Here is a 22,689-nt window from a genome sequence, read left to right as displayed (position 1 = left end):
AAAACTGTGGTCTTATAAAACAAGTAGGTTGTGGCACAAAGAGTAGGTAGAGAAGGGAAAATGCATTTCAATGTTACAAAGGAAGGTTATTTTAAAAATCATGAAATAATTCCATCTTTAAGGTAAATTTTCATGGTATATTTAAGTGATTATTTATAGAATAGCAAATGCTTCATAGAAATTGTTAATAGGCAAATTGAAAGTTAAATTACCCATGGCTCACTGCAAATCTGTAGATGCATAAATTTATAGGTTTAGCACTCCCCAATCCACCAGGCTGGACCATGATGCTTATTGGAATCTTCATGTGACAGACAGGCGAGGGAACAGTGGGCCTAGAGAGAGGGGCCAGCAGTCAGATTCCGAATACCCAAAGAAAAGTGATGAATGAAGAAATGTGCAGGACAGACATCAGAATCAAAACTATCCAGTTGCCAAACAGGTGGTATCATTATGCTTCTTGGAAGGTTTATCCAGAATAAAGCAGGACACAGCCAGGGGCTGGTACCCAGGAGGTAGGACCCAACCTTCACAGCTAAACAGGAATCTAGGCCCCCAGAGCAAAGGAGACCGAGGCAGAAGGCCAACAAGAAGGCATCCTGTCGGGGAGGTACACTACATGCCAAATTTTGAGCACAAAACTAATTCCAAATACTATGTACTGGTAGGAACGGGGTGCCTATTCTATATTCAGACTTGGTTCTCATTGACTGTGGGTTTGCTGATGGCAGATGCCTGGTAGGGCTGAAGCAGGTGATGGTAGCAGTTGTAAGGGACCCATTGTGAGGAGATTTTATCATCAAGTTAGAAAATAGGCTCATAGACATAGATGGTATGTTAGAGATTATTTTGTTCAGTGCATTTTGGACTTTGGGGTGAGACCCACTTGTAAGTCATAAAATTAGCAGCTCTTAACCCATCAGTTTGTGTTCAGTTTTGTTTTGTGAATAGAATGGCATGGCGTGGCATAGAATCGGACCAAATGCTTTGTTCTTGGTAAGCCTAGGCATTGCTTCATGGGAATTATTGGGGGGGGGTGTTTAAGACACAGACAGAGGCAGACACAGAGGCAGAAAGAGAGAGAAATAAAATGATGTAAAAGTAATTTTCACTATGGGTCACAGTTTAAAAAATTCTAAAGTCACTGAACAAATCAACCTCTCTTATTTTATAGACCAGTAAATTAAGGACCAAGAAGGGGAAGGGACCACAGAAGGAATATCCTAGCATGAGTCTTCCTGCCATACTCATCTACAAAGACCAGGCTCTCTGAACAAAAAGACTCAGGACATGGGACAAAATACTGAATAGAATTAAATTTTTGTTGTGCATTTAACAAATTATGCTCATGGAGAAGAATAAAACTCACAAAAACAGGACTTTATCAGAAACATCTCAGGTATATGGTTGCTAACTTACAGCCTGTACCCTCTCACCTGGTTACCATAGCTGTAGCCTACTGCCTGCTTTGCCCACTAAACTAAAAACTAAACCTGCAATTTGGATATTTGGCCACTAGGTGTCATGCCATAGAGACCCATTCTGAACAACGAGACTCCAGTGTCTCCTCTTTCAGTAAAACAATGTAATTTGATATTAAAACTCAGATATAACAAGGCCTTAAAAAATTGTTCTAAAGCAAAAAAAAAATCATTTTTTTAATTTAAAAGTCTTAAGGTACAATTTGATATCTTTCTCTTTGACCTATACTGCTGTTTTATTAGTTCACCCTAAATTTTAGATTCATCAAAAACCCCTACAGTTGGTTTGTCCCCAGTTCTTGGGTTTCCTTGGCACCAGCTCCCAGGAGCTAATATAAACCTATTTCTTTCTAGACATCTAAGATCATTAGAGGAAAGAACTTTGTTTTTTCAAGCTCCTTATTCTAGGAGTGTTGCTTCTTTTCATTCTACTGAGCAGAGAGGACAGAGAGGGGAGGCTTCGGGGGACAGGAAGCCATAAGTGCCCATCAGAGTCTTGCTCCCCAATACTTTCTATGTCATCTTCTTTTATTCTCCCCAACCCTTCAGTTTTCTCCTACTTGGACTTGGACTGAATGTGTATCCTGTGCTCTACCCCTTTATAAGTCACATCCATCATCCAATGTGATTCTTGGAGGAAGAGTAGAAGGTACCCCCAGTTTATAGAAGAGGAATTTAAATCCAGAAAGATGACATGACTTGCCAACGTCTCACCACTAAGAAAAGTGCAAAGTCAAGAGTCTGTTACCACGAGGCCAGTGTTTTTTCTAACGCTTATTTAACGTCAGCACCCAGTGAGGAGAAACTATCTATACAATAGTTTGAAAAAGAAAAGTTTAATGTAAAAAATCATTCACAGTAACAGGGAATTAACTTCTAAAGGGTAAAGAGAAGTGGAGAATAAAGGGACTGCAGGCATAGGGAGCAGATATAGGGCACAGTGATTACATCTACAGCAGAGGCAGACAGCCTAGGGAAGGAACCCCACACCAGGGCTGGAGGGTAGAAAATTATCTCCTGGGGGTGGAAAGGGCACCATGAGGCTCCCTGAGAAGTCACCCACTGGGATGCCAGTGAAACTCACTAGAGGGTGAGCACCCTGCCTGGATGACCTGCAAGTCACTGGCCACCCGGCAGGAGCAAGGAGCAGCACGCTGGAACCAGGAAGAGAAGTCCCTGCCTCCTGCGGTGCCCCTTCAGCGCCCTCTACTGGCAAGGGTAACAGCATCAGCTGGCAAAGAAAAAATGTTACAGCCCACGACCGCAGCACCACAAAGCAGAGCAAAGGGGGACTTTGGAGCAGAGAGATGACTTAATAACTGGGTACACTTAGCAATGCAAATGCGAGTGGTGTTTGATAAATAGAAGCACACTTGTAATTTCTTTAAAAACAATTTGTAGATGTTCGTTTCTTTGAAATTTGAGGATCATGTCCCAGTCGCAGTGGAAGAGGATGTTTTCTTTTGCATGATGATAATGTTGAAAATATAAAGAAAAACATGGGAATTACAGAATAGGTTAGCCCTGAGGGGAAGCTGAAAGACTGATTAGGAGGGGGGTGCCCAGAGCAGCAGGGGTGTTCACGGGTGTTCGTTACATTATTGTAGTCTATACCTGTTTGAATGTCTGAAATATTTCATGGTAAAGATAAGTGAATAAGATAAATAAGTATAAATAAAATTTTTAAATACACAATGAGACAAAGATTTAGAATTGCTTCTTAAAACTGGTTGGTTTTCTTTAATAGCTCTTTCTTAATGTCTTTTGTAGTTTCTATTCCTTGGATTGTGCCTTAAAAACTGGCTTTTCTCAAGGTTCTGTCCTGAGCCTTTCTCTGCACTTACTCTCCACTCTCTCTGCATGGTCTTGTCTAAATCTAGCGCTCCCTTCTATACACGAGTGACACCCAGATTTCACATCTATCACTTGGTAGGGCTCCTGAGCTAGACCCCATTCATTCAACTACTTCTTTGACATCTCAATTTGGGTAAAACACAGGTACCTGAAGTTCCGTATGTCAAGACTGAACTCAGCATCCTTTCCCTACGTCCGCCCCTCTTTTCTCTCCTACCTCAATTGCTAGCATCCTCACCCACCAATTGCTCCAACAAGAAATCCATGCACTATCCTTCATAAGACCCTCATTCTCCAAAATCTGCCAGTTGTACTTTTTAGTGTTTCTTAAATTGATATTTCCTCTCAGTCCCCACTATGAATTTCCTGGTTGAGACCATCTTGACCCCTCACCCAGGTCACCAACACTTCTCCCTCTGTCTGCTTTCTGCTCCCCTCAAACCTAGTGTCCACTAGAGTCAGAGAGAACCATATCATGGGGCCAGGTGGCCTGGAAGCTCCCTGGGGCAACAGTTTATAAGACACTTTGAGACATCACTCAAGCAGATCAGACATGTGGTGCCAGTTAAGTCAGGTTCCGTGTGTGACTCACACCACTGACAAAATAGAAAATGGTTCCAATCTGGCCAGAGTGGGTAATGTCCCAGAAGACTGAGCGCTACAGAGTATTTCTAATAGTCACAATGTGATTTTCTTGGCAAAGCCTGGGCCACACCACCAACCTGAGACCAGCCAGATGGCAGGCATCTGAAGTCACCCATCTCTGTCTGCTGAAATGTTGAAACTCAATTATTTATGGAGCAGTTCTGATTAGCAAACAAGTGACTTATTTTATCTAAATTTGAAGGCCTTTAGAATCACAGATATAGAGGACAAACTAGTGATTCCCAGTGTGGAGATGGAAGGTGAGAGGGGCAAGGTAGAGGTAAAGGATAAAGAGGTACAAACTGTTAGGTGTAAGATAAGCCACAAGGATGTACTGTACAACATGGGGAACACAGCCAGCATTTTATAACTATAAATGGAGTATCACCTTAAGAAATTATGAATCACTATATTGCACACCTGTAATTTATAAAGTGTTATACATCAACTATACTTCAATAAAAAGACTATAATAAATAAATAAATAAAATTTGAAGCCTTGCAAGAAGCTGTCTTATTCAGAAAATGACACCCATACCAAAAAAAAAAATCAAGAGACGAAAAAGGCTCAGAAAAATGGGAACACTTTTTATCTACATGGCAGCCAAAAAAAGAGAAATTTTAAAAATGTTTAATAAGATCATGTAACCACATTTGTGTGTTACACCTGTACACGATTAACACCTTCCAGGTACGTGTAAGTTTACAAGAAAAAAACATAATCCGAACATGTTAAATTATTACATTAAAGGGGAAAGAATGAACTCCTTATTTTGAACACAAAGAAAGAGATACACAATTTTTTATTAATAAGGAATTAGTGTCTCCTGATCCTCTAAAAATAAACACTAAACATATAGTTTTGTTTTTTTTTTAATAGCTCTTTGAAGGGGTATCAGATTCCTCACCAGCCGGGAACACTGATGACTCTCTCCCTCAGAGTTTGCAGCCAGAGGGTTGGGAATAAAATTCAAAGTCCTTACTATTCTTTGAAAGCCTTCACTACCCACCCCCACGAGTCCAGCCTCTTCACTCTCCACTCCAGCCTCTGACTCCGCTCCAACCACTCTGAACTCCTCTCAGGTCCTCCAACTCCCTACGCTGGAGTTCACCTCTGCTGGCCCTCAGCACAGGGAGCTCCCTCTGCCTGGAACATCCCCACTCCCACCCAAACACCCAATCTCCTGAGACTGTTTTTCAGGTTTTTGGTAAGATTTCTCCTCTTCTTAAATGTTTCTTTCATCCCCCAAGAAGTCTCCATTAGGTGTCCTGGCCCAAGGATAACATCCCACACTTCTCCTTTCTCATCACAATCCCCTCACACTCGCTGATCACTGTCTGGGGACAAGACTATCTTATACGTGTGTAAGTGCCACCTCGATGACTTTAGAGTTGTGTCCCAGCCCCTAGCACACTGCCAGGCACATAGGAGATATTTCATAACTATTTATGGAATAAATGAGTCAATCCATAAATTGCTGCTTCTTACCATCAGAGAGTGGAAATGGGTCAGGATACTGTAGTCTACCCAGATGCTTTGAATAGATGAAAAAGATAAACTAGAAGAAATGGCCATGAGACAGAATGATGGGAGGACAGCCAGCTCGGTGACATTAGATGTGGGTTATCTTTGTCAGGTTCTCCCACCCAGACTGATTTCCCTTCCACCCCAGAAGGATGCCAGGGTGCTATCCTCACCAGCAATCTATGGGCATATTGGAAAAGGTAACACTATTCATCCAAGCAAAGCAGAAACATCCAGGTAAATCTGTCCTGTACAAATCACACAAGGCATTCCAAGGCCAAGTGAAAATGAATATTGGATTAGTCCTCCACTCATGCGGATAATTGAGAGTTAGTCCAGTTTGGGGTTTGTTTGCTCAAGTACTTTTAAGTCCAGGCCGTGGGATCCAGCCAGCCTGGGGGGGGGGGGGGCAGCAAGAGAGGACAGAACAGGGCAGGACAGAGCCCGCTGTTGATCTGGACAGAGAGGCCAGCGCTGGCCACTGAGCAGACTGCTGGTTTCCACTGGGCTGAGGACCCATGAGGACCTCATTCTGTACCCAGTTCTTTCACTGTGTCTCCCAACCCAGGATTAAAAAATGGAAAGAAAGGGCCAACAGCCATTCTACCAGGGTACAGAAGCAAACACCTAGAATTTGAATAACAAATACCTTGTCCTCGGGGAGAAAAGAAGAAAGGGAAAAAAAGTAACCCACCCACCCCCTCATATGCCAAGTCACAAAATTTAATTAGGAAGATAAGAATTGGGGAGGCGAGATTGAGTTGATGTTCCTTTCTGTTTTAGTTATGAGCTCAGGGGGGAAAGGAGGGAGAGAAATCATTTCAGCCCAGAATTAACATCTTCTAATAATCTTAGACAAAACCCGACTCTCTTTGGCTTTGGTTTGTAAATTAGCTCATGATTAGTGTCTCTTCAGCCACGTGCCATTGTCTTCCCAGGCCTGTTTGCTTAATGCCGCCCTGACCCAACGCCCTTGCAGCTCAAGTACAAGATTCGAGAGCGCAAGGGAACAATTATTTTAAAGTGAAGTACTCACAGTTTTGCTGCAAAATCAATGAACTTTTCAAGTGATTTTTATCATATTTTGCAGCTGTTCTGTTGGCTTTTGAGTGGTTATCACACCGTCAGCCCCCATGTTTTTAAAGAGCCTTGTTCATCTCAAAGCCTCGCCTTCTCCTTGAAGAGCAGCTGGCGCGGCCCTGGCTGGGGAGGTGGGCGCTGGACATGAGGTCCCAGGGGCTGCTGCTGCCGGTGAAGACAGCCTTCCGTGCGGGGCTCCGGGGCCTCTCGCCTCTTCGCATTTTTGGCACTTCCTGGCCTGGGTTCTCGCCCTCGCTCAGGTTCATCTGGTTCGCCATTTTGGAAAATTCTGGGAAAGCCCATCTTGCATCTTTTCCATCATGAGCGCTGGGACGGAGAGTATGTTAGAGATAGCTAGCTTCCGTGTTGCCAGGAGGAACACGGAGATTGTGGGACTCGCCCAAGAGCACTCAAGAGACTAGAAAAACAGGCCTTAAAGATGAAAAGTCCATGTAGACTCAGGGAGCCGTGCGCAACTCCCCGACACCGGCCCGGTGGCGCCGCGGAGGGAGTCGGACGCGGGAGTCGGCAGGACCGAGCACCGCGGGCCGGGAACGGCGCGTCCTTGCTCTGCGCAGTCTCCCCGCCAAACGCGCTTGTGGACGCCACCGTGTCCTTCAGGCGCCGCGTTGAGCTTGAGGACAGTAAGGAAGTAAAACCCAACAGGAATCTTTGCTTAAAATATCCTTGGTTCATTTTCTCATGTTCACGGAGAATCCAGGTGACCCACATAAAAAACTGAAGCTTCAACACGCAGGTTTACTTAAAATGGCTCTAAAACGGGCCTATTTCATAATGCTAAATAACGCTATGTTTAGTTGTGATACTGAATTAGCGCAAAATCCGAAAATATGTCCACTCTCCTATCCTCCTCTCTTTGTTCTGAATTCAGTGGACTATCAGTCCAATAGAAGAATCAGAACTGGCGGGTTCGATTTGACCTGGGGGCACATGCTCTTTTGAACGTGGAGTAGGTGAAAACACATTTCTCCAATAAATTTGCCCTGGATAACCCAGTGGTTGTGCTCAACAGCAGTTAACCCACAAGTATTTCTGAACTACTTGCTGTGTGCTCATCAAAGAGACAAGTTCTGAGTTCCATAAAATAAGGATAAATTTTAATTCCTTACTGTAGGAGACAAGGGCTAAACTCCATGGCACCTGCTCTAAGATGGACCTTGACTGGTGTCTCAGGATGGGGCAAATTTAGATAAGTGGAGGGGGGACAGTCCTCAATAGGTAATCAGCACAGGAAAATGTGGGGTTGGTGCAGGGAAGAGCAAGAGCCTCCCACTTGAATTATTTAAAAGACTCACTTAAATTAGAGCGGGCAGTGTGCAGGCATGAGGTTTTAATTCCACCTTTTGGTGTTAATTTGGGGGTAAATCAGGAAGGGTTTTTTATTATGATTATCCCCAAATAAATGTCTACAAGTCCAGTCATTGCTACTGTCTTTTAACCTGCTAGCTTCAAGAAGACCCAATAGCAAACGAGGTAATTTTTACCAAGGATTGGTTAGTTGTTGAGGAGAAAAATTGACAGCAATAATAGCAAACATGCATTCAGTTATTTCTACATACTACATGCTATACACTAAGCACGTAACAGCCATCTCCGAAGGCAGATACTAATATTAGTTCCATTTTACCGAAGAGGAAGCTGAGTCGCAGAGAGGTTCAGGAGTCTGCCCAAGGTCACACAGCTGGTTGGGAGCACAAGAGGATTTGGAGCCAGGTGTTGTCTGGAAATCCTGTTACGACACCATGGCTTTTGAGGTGACAGTGCTGGCTGCAAATATCTAGCCTTTGGAAAAATAAGAGTTTGATAAAAGGAATGTCTTTTCAAGACCTCAAGTCAGTCAATATTTCATTTGCTCAAGCAGCGTGAACAAGGACCTCTATACTCTGCTGAGCACTAAACAGAAGGGAATCCAAAGAACCAGAAGAAAAAAGAAAAAGAGAGACAAACCAACTGACCCCTCAGGGCTTGAGAGTTCAGAGTTAGCACCCTGGAGGAGATGGAATCAACCTAGGCCTAGAAGTTTGGGTAAGACTTGGAAGAAAAGTATTAGAAAGACATTGAATAAAAGAGAACACAGCACGAGCTACGATGTGGAAGTCGGAAGGTTGGCCAGTGGAATGATCTAGCTGATGCAGAGTAACAGGAAGTAATTTTAAATGTGGTTTTTTTTTCAAAAAGTAACATTAGGCCAAATACAGCAAATTTAAATGCTCAGCTAAAGTAAAGATGTCATCTTGTAAACCCTGGGAGGCCACTAGAGGGGTTGAAACGGTAAGTCAGTGAAACCTGTGTTTGAAATAGATCGCTGTTTGAGATTTGCAGATACTAACTACTATACATAAAATAGATAAACAAGTTTCTACTGTATAGCTCAGGGAACTATATTCAACATCTTGTAGTAACCTATAATGAAGAAGATGAAAAGGAATATATGTATGTATACATATAACTAAAACATTATGCAGTACACCAAAAGTTGACACAACATTGTAAACTGAGTATAATTCAATAAAAAATATATGTGTTAAAAAAAATTTGAAATAGATTGCTCAGACCAGATCTGGGGAGTGGGAAGAGGGCCAGAGGTGCAAGAATCTGGACCACGGTTGTAGTAGAGTAAAGGGAAAGGCAGGTTAATGTGGAAGAAATTAACAAAGAACAAAGGGTGATGGGATGAAGAAAAATTACAAAGAAAAAGGCACAGTCCGTAGACCTGCCTAGCACTAAACATCAGAAACCAAGAAATCAGAAGAGATCTTTGAAGTGGGAAGGGATAAGAGGCAAAAAAAGAGCAAAGTATAATGGAAGGTAACCATATAATTTTTGGTTTAACCTGGGACACTTTTGAGAGTGAGCAAGAGGGCACCATTAACAATCACATCAAGACAAAACACACAACCAGGACCACGACAGCAAACCAGGACACCTGGTCACCCTAGACTAGGCGATGGTGGGAATGCCTGTGAGCCAGTTGGCCGTGCTAGCCCAGAGCTCTGGAGGGAAGATGGGATCACGGGGAATGGTCTCTGCTAGCTACAAGAGCAGGATGCGAGGCTTGGAGAGACGAGCGCTCTCTACAACATCTATTTCTATAAAGAAGGGCTGAGATGTGGTGACTGATGAAGGAAGGAAGAAAGGATGGTCAGAGGAAGCCCAAGAAGGAGTTCAAGAACATGCGACCAGAAAGGTAGGAAGAGAGCTAGGGCAGTGCCATTTTCATTTTAGGAGCTTCCCTTTACTGTGCACACCAGCGCGCGCACAAACATGCACACACACACACAAACCCCACTGGAGTGCATCCCTCAGCGTCCAGGTGAGAGGGAGAACCATCCTCAGACTCTAACTACTGGCCCCCAGAAACCAGATGCAAGACTTACTTATTTCCTCAGTGGCCCCCATCCCTCCCACCTCCACCTTTTCATGCGTACTTACCTCTGCTTAGAATGTCCCACCCTCTCTCCTCTTCCCACCTCACCCTCCTGCACCAGGCTGACTCCTCCTTTTCCTACAAGATTCAGCTCACTATTCATCCCCTTTGGGAAGCCTTTTCTGAATTTCCTACGGGGGCTGGGGGTCCCATTCTGTGTACAACAACATGCAAGTTTTGCCCGACACTGCCCTTGCCACACTGTGTTGCAATTGCCTGCTTACTGGACTGTTATCATTCCCAGACCAAACATCCCTGGAGGGCAGGAGCCATGTGTCTCTTCCCTGTCACCCCTACCCACCAACACATTCCCCGGGCGGTGATGGAGCTCAGCAAATGTTTGAGGAATGAATCAATGAATCAATGAACTCGCAAAGGGTCCCAGACACACGCTTCTTGATTCTTCACTTAGTGAGGTGATGAGGGTCACCAAAGACTTACATCTGCCTGTTCTGGCCTCTTTGGTCTTTTGTTTTAATGACTGCAAAGAAAGTAGAAATGGTCCTGGGTTCCCATCATAAAACAGACTGGAAAAGGAAAGTAAGGAGGCACCCAGTCTTCTAAAGGGAAGAACAGGAGTGCCAGTGGCGGCAAGGATCCAGGTGACCAGTTCCTGTTCTCCCTCCGAACTGGGGGCAATGAAGGGGGACATGTCTCTGTGCAAGAGGAGGGAACTGTCGTGCGCACCAAAATCAGGGCTCCGAAGGGGAGGGGGTGGAGGGCAGTCTCTGCTAGAGTTCACCACTGACCACAAAACACCCTTCTGAGAGCCAGCAGGGGCACCACAGGCAGAATCTAACAAGGCTTTGAGGGCAGATGACCGTGGTCCACACTCAGAGAAGTCGAGCAGGCCTCTCCCCAGCGTAGGGACAGCCTCCAGAGGGGGGTGGGGTGGGACGCAATCACTGGTCAGAGAGGCGGGGAACACATCCATCACATGCAAGGACCCCCAAATCCAAAAGGAAGTCAGGCCGTGAGCAGAAGCAAACTGAGGAGTTGTAGACTGTGTCAGCTCCAAATCCATGTGTTGAAGCCATGACCCCAGTATGACTGGATTTGGAGATAGGACCCTTCATCAGGTCATTTAGGTTAAATGATGTCCCATTTAACCAATGGCACTGGTGGTCTTATAAGAACAGGAAGGGACACCAGGGGTACGTTGACACAGAGTAGAGGACACGAGGACACAGCCAGGAGGTGGCCATCTGCAAGCCAAGGAGAGGAGCCTCAGGAGACACCAACCAACCCTGCCGACACCTCGATCTTGGACTTCCAGCCTCTACAACCATGAGAAATAAATTTCTGTTGTGTAAGCTGCTGTCTGTGATCTTACGTTATGCCTACCCTAGAAAAGTGACAGTGATATACTGAGACTTTTAGGGAAGGGACAGTATCTATCACTAGTATTTGAGTATTGGGTGGGTGGGGTGGGAGCCAGGACCTCTTCACTGGCAGCTGTAGCAGAACCAGAAGTAAAAGCCTCCACTTCCTTGCAGGAATTCTGGCCTGAAGGCTGATTTAAAAGTTTCAAGCCACACAGAAAAATTCCTGTGAGGAGAGCGTCACAGAAAGAGAAGATGACAAATTACAAAGGATACCTGTGATGATTTATATAAGGAAACTGCTTCCAGTATCATCCAATCACCAAGACTTCCCGAGTTGAGGCCACTGGGATTTCTATAGGGAGCCTTAGCCCAAAACACAGCAGCAATGAACCCTGGGGGTCAGGGACAAAAAATCAATACGTGCACTGCCTTTGAAAGCTCAAGATGTTCTATAAAAGCTTTGAGCAAGGACAAGAAAAAATAGAGTTCCTTTGGGTCTAGAGATTTTTTTTTCCTTTTTTTTTTTTTTTAAAACAGATTGTCTGCTCCAAGAGATGGAGATTGAAAAGTCGTATTCTCTGCGTGGGGGATCAGAGAAAACCTTGAAAAATCCCTGGATCCTAGAGGAGTCACAAAGGATCTTGAGAAGAAGCAGGACCATGTAGGATGCGTGCTCTGGCCCGCGTGGACTTCAGGGCGGGACAGGGCTCCCCGCTAGCGCTGGGACAATGTCTTTGAAGTCAGCAGCGCTGTCCTTGTTATGAAGACTCATCCAGGCCTGAGGCTCTGCCTCTAGACACAGCAATTGGGAGAGAAAAATAAAATAAAAATGAAATGAGGTCTACACTTCTAGGAGATTTCAGAAGCTTCTAACTTCCATCAGTCTAGGATGTATTGGGGGGGTTGTTAAAAACATAAGTCCTCCATCTACCCCAGAGACACTCTTCTCAAACTCTCTCTGGCAAAGGGCCAGTTTTAATTTATTTCCACTTCACCATGGCCAGATACTTTTGTAAAGCACAACACAAATGAATTGGTAGAAAAATTAAATTTTAAATAACACATAATCCAATCCCAAATTTTTATTATTAGATTCAATGGATGTAAAATTACTCTGTCCATAGTTATAAAATTTCCTGAATGCTTGCTCTCAATTTCTGTTCTTATTTTTGTGAGGACTGGTCATAAACTGGCTACAAACTGGCAGGCATTAGTCAGTGGATAGCACTGAGTTCATGCTAAAGTAGGGTCCATTATCAACATGCTGCCCACTCTAGAAACCAGCCCCAGTGACTAGGATGCAATTATTCAGGAACTAACCTTGGAGAAACATTCTCTTAAACTTCTGCCATCCAAGACAGTCGCTGCTAGCCACATGGGGCTATTGAGCACTTGAAATGTGGCCAGTCCAAACGGAGATGTGCTGCTAAGTACAATGCACATGCTGGATTTCAAAGATTCACTGTGGAAAAACAAGAATGCAAAATGTCTAACTAATAATTTTTCTATTGATCACATTTTAAAATAATATTTTGGATATTAGTATCTGTTTTTAAAAAAAAAAACATGATTACCAGAAAATTTTTAATTACATGTGAAGTTCATATTTACTTGCATTGGACAGCCAGGCTTGTAAGAACTTTGTTTTCATTTGTGAATTTGCTTCTTCATATATAGAGAGCATTCACTCTGAGCAGTGTGCAAGCCAGACGTATGCTTGTTCTCCAGGAGCTGAGTGATGAGAACACATACTGCTCCTATGAGATGCAATGTATCAGAGTAGCAAATACCTTGGAATGAAGCACATGGCTTTGTTGAATCAGCCGTTCAATGATAAATGGAAAATACAAAATAATAATGGTAGCAATAATATCAATAATGAATAAATGCTTACCAAGTACCAGGTTCCCTGCTTAGCATTTTGCCTACATTATTTCACTTAATCCTCATAACTCTCCTATGAGAGAATGCAATACTCAGTTCTATGGGTCAGTTTGGCTAGGGTGCAGTACTCAGTTACTTAACCAACACGACCTAGGTGTTTCTGTGAAGGTATTTGGTAGATGTAGTGAATAGCTACAACCAGTTGACTTTGAAGATTACACTTGAGAATGTGGGTGGGTCTCACCCAATCAGGTGAAGGCCTGAAGAATTGAAATCTGAGGTTTCCCAAAGACATTCTGCCTCAAGACGGCAACATCAGCTCCTACCTACTGTTTTCAACCTGCTGACCTGCCCTACAGATTTTGGATTTGCCAGCTCCCACAACTCTGTCTGTCATCTTAAAATAAATTATCAGACAATTTAAATTATTTTAAATCCCTTAAGATACATTGTGCTAGCCAATTCTTTAACATAAGTCTCTTGCTCCTATTGGTTCTCTTTGTCTACAGAACCCTAACTGATCCAGGGAGACTTTTTTTTTTCTATTTTATAGTCTAGGTTGGTGAATTGATCAAACATCTCCCAGCCAAGATGTGGCCGAGCTAGGCCCCGGAACCAAGGTGTCTGTTGAATCCCATGTTTTCACCTGGTCTGCTCACACATTCTCAGAGAGAACAAGAGAGGCACTAGCACGACAGGAAACACTAACAACTGCCCACAGAAGCTGCCCCAGGCTGCAGGGGGACACGGAGCTGGCCGTGGCCCTGGCTGGGCACCCTAACTGCACTGGAGGTGACTGCTGTGAGTGAGGGGATACGATGTCATTCAGAGGCTCTGCCTCACGGCCCGAACCAAAGCTGGTCAGAGAAGAGAAAGCCTTGTCGGTGCTGCTGAGAGGCAGCCTGCTCACTGCACTCTTGGAATGAGCATCAGTGCCAACCGCCTGACCGGGAAGGAGCGTTTGGACACCTCACCATGCCCAGGAAGCCGGGAGGCCACACAGAACACAGAAGATGATGGATTACAAGTCCCACCACCTCCATCGTGAACCAGAGGATGGTTGCTGGTGGGGACAAGGGTTCCTGCGGTTCACCGGATGAGTCTGAGAAGAAGACGTTTAGCAGCATTCTGATCCTTGACTGTCCTCGGAATTTGCATGTTCTAGAGAAAGACTTGGTCCATCCTTACAAATTCCTATTTCCCAATCATCTATGAAGGGCGAGAGTCCTTCAGCTCTGGCACAGAGCTTGGCACACAGTAGGAGCTCAATAAATGTATGTCAGAGGATGGATCGAGGAGTGAATGGATGAACTGAGAGGCTATGCAGATGACAACTATTATATTCCAAATGTGTGAGTACAAAAGAAAATCACCCCACGTATTGTCCAGGATCTGTATGCTTTCATTTAAATAACTCCCAGAGAAAAATTAAGTAGGGAGAAAAGGGAAATCTGGGGTGTAGGCAAAGACCTGCCTGGATGCACAGAAGCAAAGAAACAGCTTGCAGGTTCCCTTGGCAGCACGGAGACCTGTCAAGGGAAGGCACAAGGCATGGAAGGCGGGGTAGAAAGTCGCTCAGGCCCTTCAAGGCCAGGCTCCAAAGTTTGGACTGATGCTCATTTCCACAGCGGGAGCCTCTTCCAGAAGGCTCTAAGAGGCAGCACAGTCTGGGAGATAAAGCTCGGGTTTGGAAGCAGAAGACCTGGACCGCGTTTGTGCCCCCACCACCGACTCACCCTCTGCCCGCCAAGGGTGGAGGCGGCGCGGGGGTGGGAAGGCCCAGCTCCTCTCCACGCGGGGCTCCTCAGTCTGGAAAATGGAGATAACACCTCCCATTAGGAAAGGCTTGGGAGGGCTTTGTGCACCGTGAATGGGAAGGGCTACCGGGCACTCGGAGCCAGGAACAGGCTCCTTAGCAGTCAGCCTGCAGCAAAATCTGCCTCTGTCTCTTTCCAGTATCCCCTTCCCAGGAGACAGTGTGGACCATAGTAACTAGGGAAGGGCTTCCTCCACAACCTCAGATTCCTGCTTGATTGTGTTTTGTTTTCCCAAAAAAGCCCAGGCTATCCTGGTCCTCTCTCTGGAGAGTCTGTCCCTGGACCCTGGCAGCCAGAGTCCGCTATGCGCTTGCAGACTTCTGCACCACCGCCCTTCCCTCAGGCAGCGATTCCCTGAATTTCATCAGAGTCTCTCCCTGGACTGCCCTCCCCGGCCCTGAAATGATACATAAGGCAAGAAGGTCACTTGCATAGAGAAAAATACACCAAGTTGATTGGAGTTTGGAATGACCAGATTCAGGAGCATCAGTGAGGATCCTGGTCCTTACAGCCTGGATGAGCTTGTCCGCCGTGTACGTTTCCCATGCCTGCGCTCATTCCATTAACCCCCAAGTGCAGCCGCAATGCCCACTCCTCTCCCGGGGTCAGCTTCCCATAGGGAGAGATTCCCCATCTTCAGTCACTGACTGACCCCCCCACCCAACCACGCAGCAACGTGGTCGTAGTGGGAGCGGAGCCTGGCAGCAATGGCTTAGAGACAGAGAAAAAGGAGTCCTTGTCATCACATGGCTTTTAGCTAAGCTGAGTGATCTTTTCTTCTCTAGGCCTCAGTTTCCTCATCTGTAGAATGGCAAGATCCTATATCTAGATCTCGGGCCAATGCACAGAACAAAGTCACTTTGAACACGGTCCTTCATTCATTCACTCAACTAATAATTATTGAGCATCTACTATGTACCAGGCACCTATTCTTGGCACTTGGGAGGCATCAGCTAATACCCCAAGGTTGTGGATATCATCTTAATTAATGCCAGTGATATTCACATGGGGGAAAAATTTCAAAATGCTGTGTGCCACCTCGAGGTGTTAGCTGACCCTAACCTAAAGACCAGGAGATACTCTACTTTTGCTGTTCTATCAGGGGCAGTTGCACAGGCAACAAGGAATACTTTCCAAGAAGGTATGGTTCCTGCTTCCGTGATGTCATTTTCACAGGTACATTAAAGGCATCTTCAAGGTCACTTCTAACTCAGCTAATTTTCCTTAAAATTTTCCAATATTTTGGGGGACTTAATTCCAACTTTTCTCCACACTTCAAAGAGTGGACCAAGTGCCCAGAAGGAAACAGCAAGGTATGGCGGCAGTGGCAAGGAACACATGGACATGGCACGTGACCGCGGTATACAGGAACACAGGACTTCGCAGTGGGAAGGGGACAGTTCCCAGGAAAAGAGGGGTGCAAGGCAGAAACAACCCCACAGAAGCCCAGCACCATAGCTAAAGCTAATACGAACACTTGCTGCCACTAAGCACTGTGCAAAACAGGTTCCCCATGCATTTCCCACACGTTATGTCATTTAACACATTTAAGACATTCATGGAGTCATTTAATCCTCACCTCACTACGACTGAGTAGCTGCTCCCATTTTACAGCTGAGGAAATTGAGGCTTAGACTGGTTGAGTAACTCTGCCCAAGATGTGTAACAGATCAGAAGTGGCAGGGTTAGGATCCCATCCAAGTTTTCTACCACCGAAACCCATGTTCTTGACCCCTCAGTTGTATTATGTTATTTTAAAAGCTCTCAGCTCTTGAGAAGCTTGTAAGTTCAGTCTTTCATTTCTTTCAAAAAAACGTCTATTGAGCCCCTGGCCACTAAGTGCAAGCCCGGGGCGCTGAGAGTAGAATGATGAACAGGGTGTCTTCCCCCTCAAGAGGGTACGTGGCACCATGGTGGGCAAAGGAGACAGACAAGAAACAAGCAGACGAACACATACCGTAATTGAGGAGGAACTCCTGGAGATAGGGGGGCAAGGGGATAGTGATGGGACTGCCTGGGTTTCTTTTCCAAACATGACAAATTTCCTTTCTCCAAGAGATGCTGATATGTCCTCAGCTAAAGAACAAGTGCACCTCCCCCCAGCCCCACCCCACCGACACACACACCACCAGAATCACATCTTAAAGAGCTACGGTTGCTTGTGGCAAAGTGTCCCATCCCACGGAGGTAATGGAAGTCAGCCTTCAAAGGGGACTGTAAGGAAATGGATGGGAATGAAAAATTCAATACAGGGTAGTGGCTCCCTAGGAGAGGGAGAGAGACAGAGGAGAGGGGAACTACAACTGGATCAGCACTGTTTATCATTTTAAGGTGGGTATTAGGCATAGGGCAATTTCTTGTATTTTCCTTAATAACTGCCAGTATGCTCAAAATACTTTGTAATATTTGTTTAAAGTACTGAGCTTCCTCTCAGTGACTACTTCTCACCCCTCTCTGTTCCTTAGGATCACCTGGAGAGCTCGTGTAAGGTGCAGATGGCTGAGCCCTGACTCTGGAGGTTAGCTTCAATGCCAACAGGCATGACTGGTTTTTCAAGTTCTCATGTGCTGCCAGAGTGTTCTGGGTGCTCCAAGTCCAACCTCTCGAAGCCTCACTTTCCCTCTATAGAAACACGGGTGCCAATTTCCTACACTTCATGCGATGGTTGTGAGGCTTAACTCGCGTGGGAAGCCCTCAGCACAGGGACTGACAAAGAACAAGATCCAGGTAGACGTCAGCCATTCATCGCTGTTCTTTGCAAACACATTTCATCTGTGACGAGCCCAGCAGGGAGCCTGTCTTATCCGTCCTGACAGGGACACCTCAAATCTCATCTCTCACGTGAAGTCTTCCCAGTCTCCTCCTCTTGATTGGACTTGGTCTGTGCGAAACACACAGTGTTAAGGGATAATGGAGCTCTGGAATGACTTGCCACCATCCGCCTGGTACTGCTGTCATTTGTCTGTATGGCTTCCTTCCCCACCTATCACCCCTCCTGTCACTTCCGGTGGTAAACACAGGAGACGTGCCACCCAGCTCCTCCCTTAAGGAAGGACTAGCTGCACAGCCAGGGGAGGTACCCGGACACAACACGGGGAGGGGTTAAGACTTCATCTCAATCATTTCTTAATGTCTCATCATGCCTTACGCTCACCGCGTGCTTGATGGAAACATTAGATGATAACTAACCAGAGAGCTCCTTCGCCTTCAGCTACCTTCTCTACCTTCTCTGGCTTCTGTATGAACAGAAGCATCCAGATCTCTCCTCCTCTAGAAAGACTGCCACACAATTAGGACAGAGTGAAACCTTAATATATGAAATTGTTTGGCACTAATTCCATGTATCCCTAGGGTCCTTTTCTCCCCAGGTCATTGGAATTGGCACAGAACGAGCTTTGACATACAGAGTGTTATTTAATAATAGTATTTATAAAATAGTTACCTATTTCTGTTAACTTTTTACAGCTCAGACACAGCACCTCTGAAGGACTTTTTAAGCCTAGAAAGAACTGAGTTATAGGTGATTAAAGAGAAAGTTGTTAAACTGTAGGAGAAGGAGAAGAGAGACAGCCTGGCATCCACTTACCCATTCCCTTGTCCCTGTCTTAGATCCCTCTGTAAATGTTGTTAGATCATTTGGTTGCAGCTCGCCTTCAAGTCCCCTGCACCTACCGCTGTGCCTGACGCAGGAGGCTCAGTGACTGTTGTTGCTATGGTTGTTTTCGGAGTGTTTCTGCCACCTGTGATTGGGATTCTTGAGCCAGGAAGGGGCTGGGGGAAGGATGATCGGAAGTGACAACGTCACAAAGGAACTAAAGATTTTCCCATCTCCCCTGCAGTGCAGTATATCTGATTATGCACATAATCAAACGCAATTCTATGGAAGGCAATTCTCTCATGAACAACGGAAGTTGTGTCATTATAACTAAAGCAACAAAGTACTGTGGCTATGAGCCATGGGCAAGAGATGGACATGGCTGTAGTCAGGTTTGTGTAGTAGAGGCCCCTTTCAATGATGTGCCATTAACACTGGCTGTATCACTTATGTGGACTACTGTCCTCCTGGCCCCTCTCTTTCTCTCATTGCCTCAAGCAATGACCTAGAGCATCTGACAGTCCCACAGTGTTGGGAAGACCAAAGTTGAAATTCAGAGACACCAAGGGGCTTATGACTTAAGAAACCAAGATCCTAGAGAAAAAAGAACCTCACCAAAATAAGCTTAAAATTCTTTGCAGCTCTTGCTCTTGAAGTATTTGCTGATCCTAAGCTGCCCTGAATGAGAGGCTGGGAAGACAAGAGAAAACAGCTAAGTGGCTATAAATGTTTTAAAATATTATCATTTGTATTGAGTGCAAAGACTAAAATTAGAACATTGACCCACCAAGGAGGAGTAGCCTCAATTACACACCAAACTTTTAGTTGAGATTTCAAAGGAGAAACCCAGAAATTAAGCAGCCGACAGAGAGTCCACATATAACCTGAAACTGTCTTGAGCAACCTCAATACTTGATAGAATCAAAGTAATCTGCCCTTAATCTAATTGCTGGCCAAACAAATAAGTATATCTTCTCTAGAGACAAATAACATCATCAAGATCTGTAGAATTTTTCAAACACAATGTCCAGCATGCCAGGAGATAGAACCAAATGATTAAAAATCTAGAGAAAAAATAGACAATAAAAATGCTCACAGATGATTCATTTATTTGAATTATCAAACAAGGAACTTAAAATGACTGTGATTGATGTGTTCAAGAAAATGTGTCACAAACAGAAATTTCACCAGTGAATAATTTTTAAAAGAATCAAATGTAACTTCTAACAAAAAAAAATGCGATTACAGATATCATGTAATAAAGAGATGGATTTAACAACATATTAGTGCATCAGAAGAAGAGATTATTCAACTGGAAGGTAGATTAGCAGAAAATATAGAGACAGGCACACAGAGGGAAAAAAATGAAAAAAAACTATAAATAATCCATGGGTCAAGGAAGAAATCAAAATGAAAATCAGAAAATATTTAGAAATGGATGATAATTAAATACAACATTATAAAAGCTTATAAAATACAACAAAAGTCTTGTTTAGAGGGAAATTTATAGTTCACATGCACATACTGGAAAAAACAATGAAGGCTGAAAATCAATTATCCAAAGCACCCAGCTCAAGAAGCTAGAAAAATAACACCAAGTTAGACACAAAGAAAATACAAAAGAGAAAATTTAAACAAACAAATTAAAAAAACACAACTCAGCACAAACTGACACAAAGACAAATTTAAAAGTCTGAAAGTTTATATCTATTTAATAAGTTGAATTCATAATTTAAAACTTACTTACAAAGAAAATTCCAGGCCCAGATTGCTTTATCAGTTAATCTTTCCAAATATTTAAGAAAGAATAACACCAATCTTGTACCAACATTTCCAAGTTCATTCTATAAAATCAGTAAAATCTTGGGGATAGTAAAACCAAGCAAGCTTATCATAAAAAAAAAAAATTCAAGCCAATATCTCTACAAAGCATAGACTCAAAAGTCTTTCTGAAGAGTCTTACTTAGCAAAAACATAGGCAAATAGAAGAATAGACTCCAGTAATATCTAAAAAGGAAAAGATATCATAAACAACTTATTTTAATAATGAAATACCGATTTAGACTTTGAACATCCACCAATATAATTTATTATATTAACAGAAAATAAAGATAAAATCATGTAATCACCTCAATAGATTCAGAAAAAGCACTCAGTAATATCTAACACCTGTTCATGATTTCAAATATCATGCTGGAAATTTTAAAATTAATCAAGCAAGAAATACTAAAAGGAACTGTCTTTAAATCAAGCAAAAAGTTAAGAAGACAAAGAGTATTTACCAAAAAATGTATCATACATTATTTAATGGTGAAACATTGAAAGTTTTTACCCTGAGAATGTCCATTATCATGACTTTAACATAGACTTTTAGAGGTCCTAGTTGGTATAAGTCATCAAGAAAGAGAAATATAAAACATAAAAGTTTGAGAAAAGATATTAAGGCAGCATGATTCTTAGATACATAATTGGTTACATACAGCTCCAAGAATAATCTACAGATAAATTATTGAAATTAATAATTGATTCCATCAAGGTAACTCACTGATAATATACAAAATGGATTGCATTTCCACATATTTGGGAAAAAAAAAGAAAAGATTAGAGAGTGAAATTTTAAAGTGATACCATTTACAAAAACAACTAAATTAATCAAATACCTAAGAATAAATCTAATGGAAAGTATCTAAGGCCTTTACCCAGAGAAATATGAAATATTACTACTGAGAGAAATTAGAAAAAACTTAAATAAAGAAATAAACCACATTCATTGATGGAAAGAATGCAGATTTTAAAGATGTCAATTTTCCCTCAATTGATTGATAGTTTCAATTTTAATCAATACTTCAGCATGTTTTTTTCTGGAAATTGATAACTAGTTCTAAAAATTTAGTGGAAGTGCCAAGGTCAAGAATAAACAACACAACTGGATATCCGTATTGGGAAAACAACATTATCTTGACCCGTAATTCATACTATGCACAACAATAAACCCAGATGCTTTTGCAAAATTAAAATATTATACTTCTATATCAGAGTTGACCAATTAAACTTTCTATAATGTTGGAAATGTTTTATACCTGCACCGTCCAATGTTGTAACCTTTAACCACATATGGGTTTTGAACACTCAAAATGTGTCTATTAAAATGATTGAAAACTGAATTTTTAAAATTTTATTCATATCAAATAATTCAAATTTAAATTGTTACCAAGACTGCTGCTTTCAGCATAGATAAACTGGAAAAATATATTTACTTTTCTACTTGAAAAATTCAAAAAAAGCCCAAAAAATATAAAAGTGTTTTTCAAAATATTGAACATCAGGCAACAAAGAAGAGTGATCCTTGAGAAATGTGAAAAAAGCAAGGTGAGTCCTGCGACTGCCTCAACACACTACCTTGAGAAAGTGCAAGGAGAAGAAACCCAGGCAGAGCACAGAGGACTTCCAGACTTGAGGAGATGGATTGGAAAGTCCAAGGAAGCCAAGGCTGCTGAATTGGCGGGAAAGTGTACAGGGAAAAAGCAGCTTTGTACGGAGAAAACTTGTAGATCTGCAGAAGATCCCATCAAGTGTGGAACAGAGAATCGATCAGCACATGCATGAAGAAACTACCCAAGGCCAAGGGGAAAACACAAGAAAGGTTCAGAAAGAATAGTATCAAGCTCTCGGACAAAGCTGAAAATATTACCTGTTGCCACCAGCCAAACTGGAAAATTTCATAATTCACAGGACATCAGGTAGGGTACTCACACGGTCCCGCTTCAACAGTGAGTGAACATTAGCCTAAATGAAACACTGCTCTGATCTGCCTAATAACACTTAAAAACAAGACCCCATAATATCACTGTTTTCATATAACTTAACTGCATCCCAGAACAAAGTTCAAGAATATTTATAGGAATATAAAAACATCTAGCACCCAATAAGATAAAATTTACTATGTCTCATATAAAATAAAAACTTACCAGGCATGCAAATAACAGGATAAAACAACCAATTTGAATTAGCAGACAAGAATATTAAAATAGTTAT

Source organism: Vicugna pacos, chromosome 23 (assembly GCF_048564905.1).
Source record: "Vicugna pacos chromosome 23, VicPac4, whole genome shotgun sequence".
Lineage (NCBI taxonomy): Eukaryota > Metazoa > Chordata > Mammalia > Artiodactyla > Camelidae > Vicugna > Vicugna pacos.
The sequence above is the reverse complement of the archived record's forward strand: the minus strand, read 5'-3'. Positions refer to the sequence as shown.